The following is a 13782-nucleotide window of genomic DNA, read 5'->3' as shown; positions in this document are numbered from 1 at the left end:
TTGAAAATATTTTTTCATTCATTTATTCATTTTATTTTCAGCTAAATGATCAGTCCTCTTTATTCATCAGGAATTTTTTTTTTTTTTTTTGCATCTGGCCTGCTCCACAAATGACACATTACTGTCTGGCTATAGTTTTTGTACTATACTTATACTAAAAAGGCAATAATGGTCCAACATTCCTGACCATTTACACCAATAAGGCCTAGAAAAGGAGGGCATCAGTACACTGTAAACGATAGGTTTAAATATTCCTTTCCAGTCATCAAAGAAATAATTTGTTGCTTAATTATAGTTTTGTAACTATTGAATTGTTTTGAAATCAAAATTGTAACATGTACATCAGTGTAAAACCTATGACTGGTGGGAAACATGTTCTGTAATTGTATACCTGGGTCTTTACTTTTGCATAGCCTCGTTTGGCTTTACCAAACTTATCCCTCGAGTTTTTCCAAACCTTTTAACAAAAGCTCTCCTCCTTTTTCATGGCTGTTGCAATCTCTAGCCAACAATTATTGTCCATCTTATCTCTATGATCACGGATTATAAAGGCGTCTGTACCGTTGTACTGTTTCAGGCAAAATCTCTTCAAAGTGCTTCATATTTAACTCAAATCAAACGGGCTGCTGTGCGTATACTGTCAAAATAATCATGCGCTCCGCCAGCCAAAATCATGTCCCGCACACTCAAAGCGAACCTCTGCAAACTCCGCTATGGCGTCACGTTTCGCACTTAAGCGAACTAGCGGACACGTCAAGTATAAACCAGGCTTAATCGACAGTCACATTTTTGACCAAAGCCTAAAAGGGGCATTTTCATATTTATAACAATATGTTTGGCTTATATTAAGCTGAAACCTCACATACACACTTAGGGACACCAGAAACCTTTTTACATATAGTTACATTTTATTTAAAAAGGTGAATAATAGGTCCGCTTTAAAGCCGAGAAGCTTTTTATTGAGAGAATAATCTGCAATGTGGACCAGGCTTGAAGACAATCGTCAAAGTTTGGCTCTGTAAGACTAAAGATGCATTAACTTCAATCAAGATGAAGAAGAGTGCTGGGATGTGGCCATGAGCTCAATGAATAAATCACCAAAGCTACACTTCCTCTTACAGCAGGTTCTTATTTCCTCTTCCTTAACCTCTCACAGCCAAGCACTTGTGTCTTTCCTCTTCTCTCTTTCTGTCTCTCTCTCCCTCTTTGTGTGAGACTGTCACACTGCTCTGTGTTGAGAGACGGCACCATATGTTGTCTAGCCTCTCTGGGAGGGCGGCTCAGCTTTCAGTGGAGATGATGCTGTGACTGCATGTGGCTGAGGGCAAACTTTGAATAGGAGACAAACTAGAGAAAATGAAAGAGAGCTCCATCTTTTTTCATTTGCTTTGACTGGGGTGGTTTTGTGTCAGGGTTTGCATTTTTTAGCATTTTGCATCTTCAATTGTTCAAACTACTAGTTTAAAATGAGCTGAAACAACACAATTCATGAGTTTTTTTGGGGACAACTTAATTTTTTTCTGTTCAATGTACTTAAAGTTGTAAAAACAATTAATTTAACCTAATTAATTTGTGGGACAACATGAAGGAAGGTATTTTGTGGAACCCAGCATTTCTTTTACAGTGTTGCTCTTTGGTCACTTCATAACTGACATTACTGTAAAAGTACAGAGCTGATAGTTCTGATTATTGATAATTGATTTATTTTTTTCCAAATAGGCTCAAAAAAAGTCCTCCAGATTTAAGCAGTTGAGTTAATCATTTTTAAATCCATTCAGCTGCTCTTTGGGTGCCATTTTAGCATAGCTTAGCATAAATCAGAGAGTTGAAATGATATGACGCAGCACCTGAAAATAGTTCCCTGCTATCCACTTGTTAAGTCTTGACTTATCGGTAACATATCCGGGTATGCGCCGCTACTCAGTTGAATTAAGAAAATATTTCTTTATGGCCACTTTTTAGTCATATCACACATTAAAGTGAACTTTATATAAAATCATGTACACATCAGTCTCTGGGCTTGCTGCATCACAAACACCAAAGTTGTAACAATTTATAAAAAATGTATCACTTTCTGGCCATCAGATACTAGGCATGGATATATATATATATATCAATTGCGATCGTGATTTTTGAAAGTATTACAGTGCTTTGTAAATTATTATTACCATTTGATGAGTCTCCCGATACAGTTTGATACGTCACACTTAACAAGCAGATAGCTAACGGCGCTGCGTAATATCAATGTGCCTGATGCAACAATGGTATGGTAGCAAAGTCCCTTGATCATTATGCCAGAATGAGAGTATTGTTCCTAGTTATGTTGACCTAAAAAATAGCAGCTTTTAATTTACATGACAAGCCACAATTTTACAACTTAATAAGTGTCAAGCTTTAAATGGGAAAATTGTCACAATTTATTTTATTTTATTTTATTTTTTAAGGAAGATGCTAATGACCTAATGCTATTGAAAGATTTATGCTAAGCTAAGCTAAAAGTGCTGTTTAAAACTCTAGGTGACTTGTAAAATGGGTTTATTTCTAAATATTTATATATATACAGTTGAAGTAAGAATTATTAGCCCCCTTGTTTATTTTTTTCCACAATGTTTAACGTAGAGAAGATTTTTTAAAACACATTTCTAAACATAATAGTTTTAATAACACATCTTTAATAACTGATTTATTTTACTAGATATTTTTCTAAACACTTCTATACAGCTTAAAGTGATGTTTAAAGGTTTAACCAGGTTATTTGGTTAACTAATTAAGTAATTAGTAATTAGGCAAGTTACTGTATAACGATGGTTTGTTCTGTAGACTATCAGAAAAAAAATATAGCTTATAGGGGCTAATAATTTTAACCTTAACATGTTTTTTTTTTTAAGTAATAATAAAAAACTGATTTTATTCAAAGCAAAATAAAACAAATAAAACTTTCTCTAGAAGAAAAAAAATATTATCAGATATACTGTGAATATTTTCTTGCTTTGTTAAACATAATTTGGGAAATATTTAAAAAAGAAAAAAAAAAACAAGGAGGAGCTAATAATTCTGACTTCAACTGTAATTTAGTTTTAATATTATCTATAAGACATCTTTATACAGTAAATGTGCTTATATCTGGATAACTGCAACAAGTACACTTATTCACATGCTTTGGACAGTCAAGGAAACACAGCACAGCAATGTGCAATTATGTGCTTCACACATGGAAGTGAGCTTGACAAACCACCTTTAGGACACATTTTTGAAACATAGGCTCATTCTGAAAATGTTCCCCTATATACATTTCTGGAGATCTCAAAGTAGCTTGCCATGTACATTTTTGGACTTGAGACGCAGAAAGCAGATGACGACGGGGTTTAAGTCCAGTGAAGAACAATTCCAAAAAGCAGAACCAAGCAGAACAAAAGTCAAAAAATAATATAAACAAGAAAATAAGTGATAATGTGGTTAAATCCATTTTGATCTTTTTTAAGAACTAATATGTAGGCTACCTTTAGGGTATCAAAAAGAGTATGTGTACATTTTCCTTTATCCATGAGAGTGTATTTATTCTTCTTATATTTATTTTTTGAAAGTGTTTATGATTCATTACATTCCAAGGCACAATGCTATATTTTTATTTTATCTCATAAAACAAGCTGTTCCATATTATTTCACACTAGAAAAAAGTCATATTTTTGTAAGATGCATTAGTGTTATCAGTTTAGTAAACAAGACAATTCATTTTAATTTACCTGATGTGAGCAACTCAAACTTACAAATTTATTCATTAAATTGAACTGATCTGTACTTGATTCAACAGCTCACTGAATGATGAGTTAAGGCATGTGCTGTTATGAACTTACTTTAACTAAAACATGACTCACATGAGTTGGTACCTTAATTACTTGTAGTTCATGTTTATTAATTAATGTACACTTTTAATTAATTAACACTTTAGTTTTAGCTAAATGTAACTTACATAAATTCATGAGCTCTTAATGTGTCTTTATAACATGACTTTACTTGAAGGGGCACATTATCATTAATGCACATCTTTGCATCATGTCACTGAAACAAGCTGCAGAGCATCAGACCAGAGCTCATAAATTTTCACTTCCATTTAAATATTTATGGGATTCAGGTCCACAAAACTAGTCGTAAGTGTGCATTTTTTTTTATTTGACATCAATACACCATCTGAAAGTTCAATATTTTTTTTTCTTAAATATTTAAATAAAAAAAAATTCTAGTGATGCATATCCAAATATCCAAAACTGTTCCAGTGAATATGCTTTTATAGTCATCTCTAAAATAAATGACTTTTCCGGAACTAAAAAATACTTAATATGCTATATGACCTATAAAAATATATACAAGCTAAATAGAGAAAAAATAATGAAAAATATAAAAGTGTGTAATGTAAAGATATCTATGTTACAGTGCATCTGGAAATTATTCATAGCGCTTCACTTTTTCTGCATTTTTTATGTTGCAGCCTCATTCCAAAATGGATTAAAATAATTTATTTTCTCAAAATTATACACGCAATACCCCATAATGACAATGTGACAAAAGACTTTTTGAAATTGTTGCAAATTTATTTCAAATGAAAAATATAAAAACATAAGTATTTACAGCCTTTGCTCAATACTTTGTTGATGCATCTTTGGCTGCAATTACAGCCTCAAGTCTTTTTGAATAATCCACAAGCTTGGCACACCTGTCTTTGAGAATTTTTGTCCATTTCTCTTTGCAGTAGCTCTCAAGCTCTATCAGGTTGGATGGAAAGCGATGGTGTACAGCCATTTTCAAAGCTCTCCAGAGATATTCAATAGGTTTTAGATCTTGGCTCTGGCTGGGCCACTCAAGCACATTCACTGAGTTGTTGTGAATCCACTCCATTGATATTTTGGCGGTGTGCTTTAGATCATCGTCATGCTGGAAGATGAACCTTCAATTCAGTCAAGAGCACTCTTAAGCAGGTTTTCATTCAGGATGTCTCTGTACATTGCTGCATTCATCTTACCCTCTCCTCGTCTTCCAGTTCCTGCTGATGAAAAACATCCCCACAGCATGATGCTGCCACCACCATGCTTCACTGTAGGGATGGCATGAGCCTGGTGATGAGCGCTGCCTGGTTTTCTCCAAACGTATCATCTGGCATTCACTCTAACGAGTTCAATTTTAGTTTCATCAGACCAGAGAATTTTGTTTCTTATGTTCTGAGAGTCCTTCAGATGCCTTTTGGCAAATTCCAGACGGGGAGTGGCTTCCGTCTGGCCACTCTACCATACAGGCTTGGTCGGTGGATTGCTTCATAGATGGTTGTCCTTTTGTAAGGTTCTCCTCTCTACTCAGAAGAATGCTGGAGCTCAGACAGAGTGACCATCGGGTTATTCTCCTCCCTGACTAAGGCCCTTCTCCCCTGATTAATCAGCTTAGATGGCCGGCCAGCTCTAGGAAGAGTCCTGGTGGTTCCAAACATCTTCTACTTATGGATGATGGAGGCCACTGTGCTCAATGGAACTTTCAGAGCAGCAGAAAGAGCTGTTAAAAGAGCATGCAAGCTAAAACTAGAAGGAGGGAGACATCCTGGTAGGCCATGGAAGAAGTGGTTAGAAGACATAGAAGATGATCTACGTACCCTAAAGCAGGTCGCACACCAGAAGCGCAGCTCGGCGCCATGCATTTTAGAATTCTAAACATAGTTTTCTATCAGGATACACACACCGGCGCTGCAAGTCGGCGGCTGTCGGCGGCGCCCGGGCACGGCTCAGGACGTAGTTCATTTTTCAGCCGCACCCCAGAGCTCCATCTGATTAGTTTCACGTTAAATATCATTTGAATGTGCGTGTCTGGTGTGTGATACTTTAAACTGTAATGTGCGCGCCATGACGCAGCGCCGATCGGCGCTTCTGGTGTGCGACCTGCTTAAGATTGCATGCTTGGAGAAAGCAGGCTTTGGATTGGGAATGCTAGAAAGGAGTGGCGGAAGAGGCTAGAGCTCTACAAAGACCGTAGCCTCGCCAGAAAGAATTTTTTTCTGTAACCTTCCCTTGCTTTCTGTTACCTTCCCTTCATGCTTGGTTTGTGCTTTGACATGAACTGTCAACGCTGGGCCCTTGTATAGACAGGTGTATGCCTTTTCAAATCATGTCAAATCAACTGAATTTACCACAGGTGAACTCCAATTAATCTGCTGAAACATCTCAAGAATGATCAGTGGAAACAGAATTTACCCGAGCTGAGCTCAATTTAGAGCTTTATGGTAAAGGCTGTGAATACTTTTCAGGTTTTTAAAATTTTTTATAAATTTACAACAATTTCAAAAACTCTTTTTTCACATTGTCATTATGGGGTATCATGTGTGGAATTTTGAGGAAACAAATGAATTTAATACATTTTGGAATGAGGCTGTAACATAAAAAAATGTGGAAAAAGTGAAGCACATGAATTCTTTCTGGATGCGCTGTATATACGTAATTCTATCCGTTTTTATATAGGTTATGTCCTATATCAGTCTTACAACACAAGTTAACTGCTTAGTACAGTAAGTGTTTAATGTATGTTTTTGTATTCCAATAAGTATTCCAGTAATTTATGCATAATAAGCATTCCAGTGATGTTTTTTTTAAAGATATTCATTCATTCATTCATTCATTCATTCATTCATTCATTCATTATCTTTTCAGCTTAGTTCCTTTATTAATCTGGGGTCACCACAGCAGAATGCCCTTCCAGCCACAACCCATCACTGGGAAACATCCATACACACTCTATCAAGCACATACACACTAAGGACAATTTAGCCTACCCAATTCACTTATAGCGCATGTCTTAGGACTTTCAGGGGAAACTAGAGCATGCAAACTCCACACAGAAATGCCAACTCAAACCAGCGACCTTCTTAATGTGAGGTGATTGTGCTACCCACTGCACCACTGTGCTGCCCACATATTTTTTTTAAGATGTATGATTTGATTATCTAACATCTGACAAAAAAACTCTAAATACTATACTATATGACTTAGAAGCTGTCCAAATGTATTACTACTAAAGCCAAATAAATGGAATTTACACTATTAACTTAGCAGAACTAAACAAGTTCACACACAAGGTCATACAAATATGTCATACAAGATTTTTTTTTTTTTACTTACTATGCAACACTTTTTAACCACTCTCTAAAAAAACAGTATCAGAAAACAATTTAACAAATTGTCAATGCACTCTACGGCAGCTTTAAAAGCAGCCCCAAATGCAAAACCAAAACCCAGTGTCCCTCATGTTCAATGCAACAATCAGATTGTGATTCTAACCAGGTCATAAGCGCAAGCACTTATGAAACAGCAATTATCTTGTCACTGACAGTGCTACACTTAATCTGCTCACAAACTTCTTGGCTTAAGAACTGCAGCTAATTAACCACACACACACTAAAACACACACACAAAAAAAAAACAGGAATGCATTTAAATATTGATTGTCACACACACATTCTGCTCAACCACCCCACTCAAGTATTACATGTGCGTATGTGCGAGTATGATTATGAATATTTTAGGAGCGCATTTAACACGGTGAAGCCACACAACCTCGGAGAATGATTTGAGCCCACTCATCAGCTAATGACCCTGGGCGCTTCCAGCAAGCCTCTTCATATTTTAAAGAAAGTCGATAACACAAGCAGCCCAGTCAGCAGCATTAAGATTCATACAGACGCCACGGGACCTGAAAAAAATTAATAACACGCGTGCCTAACAATCCATCCTGTGATTTAGAGCAGGACTGAACCCCTCTGCTCAAAATGCAAAGTGCAATGAAAACACATCCGAGATGAATTCTGAACACGAACACTTTCATTGCTTTACCTTCCCACATGGACAAAATCAAACAGTCTCATTTCTAAAGGCAGCCACAAACAGTTTTGTATCTATCTCTGATTTGTTTGCAGTACAAATACACGTATTTTTACTCATAAAAAGTGTGTTAAGTGTTTGTTGTTTACTTTATTCGATATTTTGTCATGCAAATGTCAAAATGTCTTGGGATTGCGTTTCCTGCAGTGCTATTCTGTAGTTACCAACACAGTTTAACAAGTCAGAGTTTCGTGAAAGCATACTTAGTAAAAAGCTTAAGAACAAATAATTGCTGTTGTCATAAAACACTGTAAATATAACTATAAACTATAATATAGTTTAACAAATACTTTTGGGATATGTAGGTTAAACTCCAAAACAATTTGCTTGAAAAAATGCAAAACGTTTTTTTTTTTTTTTTTTTTTACAAGTAACACATTTGGTCATCGTTTAACAATAAAAACAAGGTAAGTGTCATCTGTGGCACCTGCACAAGTGTAGGATCCAATAGCAGTTTAGAATCATAAATACTGGTTGAAAGCTATCTGTGCATTGGTCTAAAACAAAATGCCAGGAAATCATTCATACTGGGAAAATGACACATGGTGTTCTATGGTGGCTGACAATATGTGCAAGTTTAACATGTTGAACTTCATTGTGAGGTAATTAATTCATTCATTCATCCATTTTATTTTGGCTTAGTCCCTTTATTAATCAGGGGTCACCACAGTGGAATGAACCGCCAACTTATCCAGCATATGTTTTAAATAGCTGATGCCCTTCCAGCCACCACCCAGCTCTGGGAAACACCCATACATGCTTGCATTCATACACTCATACACTACGGCCAATTTAGCTTATTCAATTTACCTTTACCATGTCTTTGGACTGTGGGGGAAATCGGAGCACCTGGAGGAAACCCACGCGAACATGGGGAGAACATGCAAACTCCATACAGAAATGCCAACTGACTCAGCCGGTACTCGAGCCAGTGACCTTTATGCTGTGAGGCAAAAGTGCTACCCACTGAGCCACTGTGTGGCTGTGAGGTTGTTATTTATTTTTATTTAGTTCAAACATTTTCAAGTTGTGAAAACAATACACAAACAACCATATACTAAAAAAGATAGAATTTTGATGTTTCGAAAAAGTTGTTGCAAAATGTATTGGTCACAGTTATGGTGCTTTAAAATATGTTATGGAAAAGCAAATAAACTGAAATAAAATGTTATGTAGCAAATTAAACTGACAAAATGTATATATTTTTTCAATTGTGAAATAATGCCCACAGTGACATATATGTAACATGAAAAATGAATTATAAACGCACAGTGTGACATATATGTAACATTACAGATCTTTCACAAAGAAGGGTTGCATTTCAAAAACAACTGCAGAAACATGTTATAACTGGTCCATTTTGTCTGTATTATATGCCCCATAATTTTCCTATAAAGAGAAATTGGTCCGGGTTCTTATGGGTTAAGACAATCGTCTTGCAAATAAAGGTTGAAACAGGAACAAACAGGGGCATACAGATAATCCCAAGCATGAAGGGGGCAAATAAAGTAACAAAGTAAAGAGGTCAAACGCGGCAAGAAAAGGGTAAAGGCTTCATAATACTCACTAAACTGTTAGAGACTCAGCAATGATGTGATGTGAGTTTATAGTCCTTAAAATCAGTCTATAATGATCTTCTGACTGTGTGTGTAATCAGTCAGAATTAGGAACATTCATTGAAGTAACGTGTGTGTAGGTTTCCAGCGATCTACAGCCGCTAGATCACTGGTGATCGTAACAATTAGCATTGTAACATTGTAGTACTGCAGTTTGTTTCTAACTCTTACTTTTAGCTATGATATTTTAAATGTGGAAAGCAAGTTTGCTAATTGTAATTAGCAAAAACCTTTGTTTTCCTGCTTCGCCTTAAAGTTTTGTTTTCTATTATCCCCATATTATTCATTCATTTTCTTTTCAGCTTAGTCCCTTTATTAATCTGGGGTCGCCACAGCGGTATGAACTTTCAACTTATCCATATGTTTTACGTAGGGAAAGCCCTTCCAGTCTATGACTAAACACCCATACACTCTCATTCACACACATACACTACGGCCAATTTAGCTTTTTCAATTCACCTCTACCACATATCTTTGGACTGTGGAAGAAACCCACATGAACTCAGAGAAAACATGCAAATTCCACACAGAAATGCCAACTGACCCAGACCGGGCTCGAACCAGCGGCCTTCTTGCTGTGAAGTGACCGTGCTACTCAATGTGCCAACGTGACACCTTTATGCCTACATGTATATTAAAAATAGTTACCTTTGTGCTGCCTTTTATTTACATTATATGGAGTTTTTTGAACACCTCCTTTTAAGTTCTGCTGACTGTAGAAGCAGAAGTTTTTATTTTTATTTTTATTTTTTTACATATTTTTGCAAGCTTAAGGTCACTTTATCACTGCCAGTAAAAAAAAAAAAAAGTAATTTACTTTTTGTACATTAGCAAAATAGCCCCTATTTGTTTAAAGATAATTTATTAAACATTGGCACGCAAACCTTTGGTACAGACATTGTGTTTGCTTTGAGTATTTGTGATTTTAAGCATAGCTTTATATATCTTCAGTAGATTCTTCTTTTGAATGACTATTAATTTTTCAACTATTAAAATGCTTGCATGCACATAAATTCTAAAAATGTGCATAAAAATGTTTGCCCTTGCTTGTACCTGCTTGCATTAAAAGTTCATTTTTTTCCCATGTATTGCACTAGTTTTGATGGAAATCGATTATCTTCAACATGGTAGAAATGCTGCTTTTTTTCTGCGACGTTTTATCATGCAAAAAATGTAAATGGTTCACTAATGTTTTTTTTTTTTCATTAATAAATTCACAACTTTGGATAAAAAAAAATCAAACATTCAATCTAAAGGAAGAATAAAAAAGAAAAAAAGAAAGAAACAAATAAACAAAGAAAGAAAGAAAGAAACAAAGATAGAAACAAAGAAAGAAACAAAAACAAGGGAGAAGGACCCCAAAGAGATGACAATATATGATTGAATATTTCTTTTGCAAATGTTCACTTTTTTCTTAAGTGTAGTGACAACCAGTCTTCGAATTTTAAACTATTTAAATTATAGAGATTATCACATCCATTGAATACAATAGTCTGTTTTGCATGTCGCTATAAATCTGCTGCAGCTGTGATTTTCTAGAAGAATATTTCCAGCCTGTTCTGAATGTGTACTTGCTCATGTTTATGTACAATTTAGAAAATTAAGTAATTTTATCAATAAAGCGGTAACATGAACCACTTTATGCATGTAATATGTAAAATAAGTCTCCGTGTCTGCAGATTGTTCCTGTTTCATGTCAGAATAATCACAAATTATATGTGCTGTTCACAACTGTTTGAGATATTATAAAATAAAAGATAATATGTGTTAAGATTGGGAACATGAAGATACATGCCTGACGATCAATATAATGTTAGCGGGGAAAACCATACTGTTACAGCACAGTAGTTGCTGTCAAAATTACAGTTTTTTTGGATCCTTGTCAAATTTTTAAAAATACATTAAATTACAATAACAATAGATAGAATATAGAATTTTTAAATATATATATATGATGTGTTTATGTCATTCTTATAAGGTTTTACACATTCTTCCAACACACGTCTTTCCAATAAGTTTCTTGTTTTCATGATACTACCACAAACTTAATGCATTTTACATTCATTTCTATTTTATATTGAGTCACCCCTGACCTTTAACAGAAATGGTTATGCATCCAACATAAATAATTTTCCCCTACCTCTATCCAATCATATTTTTAGTTTCAATTATTCATCAATACTTCATAAGAAAGTGGAGCCGTCCTGCTCCTGTTTCATATAAATGAAATTAGCAAAGACGAAACCTTAAAAAATTATTTTAAATTTAATTAAAATTATTATTTATTATTTTAGATTGTTTTAGCAACATACAATGCAGTTTAGATTAGTTTTGTGTTCCTGAAATTTTTTATTAATAAACCATGACATTAATACAAGGAAATAGTTAATCCAGGGGCCACAAATCAAATCTGAGGGTGCCCCCATATGCCCCCTGCTGGAGCGACCCCTGTGTTTACATTGTGTGGTCTGAAGGAGATCCAGTATGAACTACTGTTTTGCAATGAAGCATATTTTAATGTTTAAATAACATACTTTTTCAGGAGTCCAGATAAAGTGCATTTGCCTTGAGGAAAAATTCAAATATGTGACCCTGGACCACATTTGAAAATTTAAAATCTGTGAGTAGGAAAAAAAAAATCTAAATATTCATATTCTGTTAGGTTGGGGTTAGGGTTAGTGCAAGTTGACATGTACTTGCAAAGTTTCTTATGGTCAGTTAAATGTCTGTTGAAGGAACATTATCAACAAATATTAGGCAGACAGTCTACTAATACTCAAATGGACCATCAAAATAAAGTGTTACCAAATATTTCCACATCTAAGCGATGTAAGTGAGGTCAGGGATAATTCAAACAAAGCCTGAAATCAGCCCTACTTTGCAGATCATGCAAAAACAAACACAAACTCTCAAAACTACACTGTAAAAAACAAAATCACCATTTGTTCAGCACACTGTACTTTTTCTGTTATATAAACTAAGAAATGCAAATAAAAATTTATTACATAAAAATATATGTTATGTCAACAATATTCACTAAAATGTTATGTTTTCTTGACAAATATGTTTGTGTTGAACAGGAATGTTGATATTTAAATTATTCGCACATACGTGACAAGCAGATCAAAAACAAAGCTTATTTATCAGTTGCTTTAAAGAGGGGTGACACAGTGTCACAATTGGTAGCACACAGCAAGAAGGTCGCTGGTTCGAGACCTCATCAGTTGACATCCCTGTGTTCACATGGGTTTCCTCCGGGTGCTCCGCTTTCCACCACAGTTCAAAGACACAGGTGTCTGAGTGTGAATGAGTGTTTGCCAGTACTGGGTTGCAGCTGGAAGGGCATCCGCTATGTAAAACATATGCTGAATAAGTTGGCGGTTCATTCCACTGTGGTGACCCCTGATGAATAAAGGCCAAAGGAAAACGAAAGAATGGATGAAGTAGTAAGTTTGTGTTCATTTTTAAGTAAAATGACTAAAAACAGGATGATATGCAAACTACAACTAATTACTTATTTTGCAAATTTGAAAAAAAAAAAAAAAAAAACGCTAAACAGAAAATAATTATTGACTCAATAGCAGTAAATGTTGCTTCAGTTGATGTGACAAGAATATCTTTATTATTAAAAAATACAATAATCAACATTGCATAAATAAACTAAATTATGCTCGCTGAACAAAAAACTGTTACTGAGAAAAAAAAAACAGTTGTTGAGACAACTCAAACTGCATCAAGTTGCCTAATTTTTTATGTTTTCTCAACAATTTATTTTTACAGTGTACATTGGACACCAAAAAGCTACATAACACAACAAAGTAAAATGCATCATATGACCACTGGGACAATAGCAAATTGATATTAAAAAGATGAAAAAAGACTTCAAAAGTGCCATCAGAATTTTTCTCATTTTCCCATGGTCACACTGTGAAACCCAACAGTCCACTTTATTAAATGTAGTTAACTCAACATTGACAGAAAGTTAATTCTACTCATTTGAAAAGAGTTTTAAACTCAGTGTTGAAGGAATTGAGTTATTTAAATACCACATTATTTCAACTTAAATGTAGTAAGTTGACAGTACTCATATGGATTAGTTTTTTACTCAATTGGTTTGGTTTGAGTTGCCTTAACTCATTGGGTTTTACACTATTCAGTTGGTTTGAGTTCTCTTCATTTAATGGGTTTTACTGTGCTCAAATTGCTTCATTTATTCAAATGGAGTAAAGCACAGTACTTATTTCAAATGGTCATTT

Source organism: Danio rerio, chromosome 7, assembly GCF_049306965.1.
Source record: "Danio rerio strain Tuebingen ecotype United States chromosome 7, GRCz12tu, whole genome shotgun sequence".
NCBI classification, from domain to species: domain Eukaryota; kingdom Metazoa; phylum Chordata; class Actinopteri; order Cypriniformes; family Danionidae; genus Danio; species Danio rerio.
The sequence above is the reverse complement of the archived record's forward strand: the minus strand, read 5'-3'. Positions refer to the sequence as shown.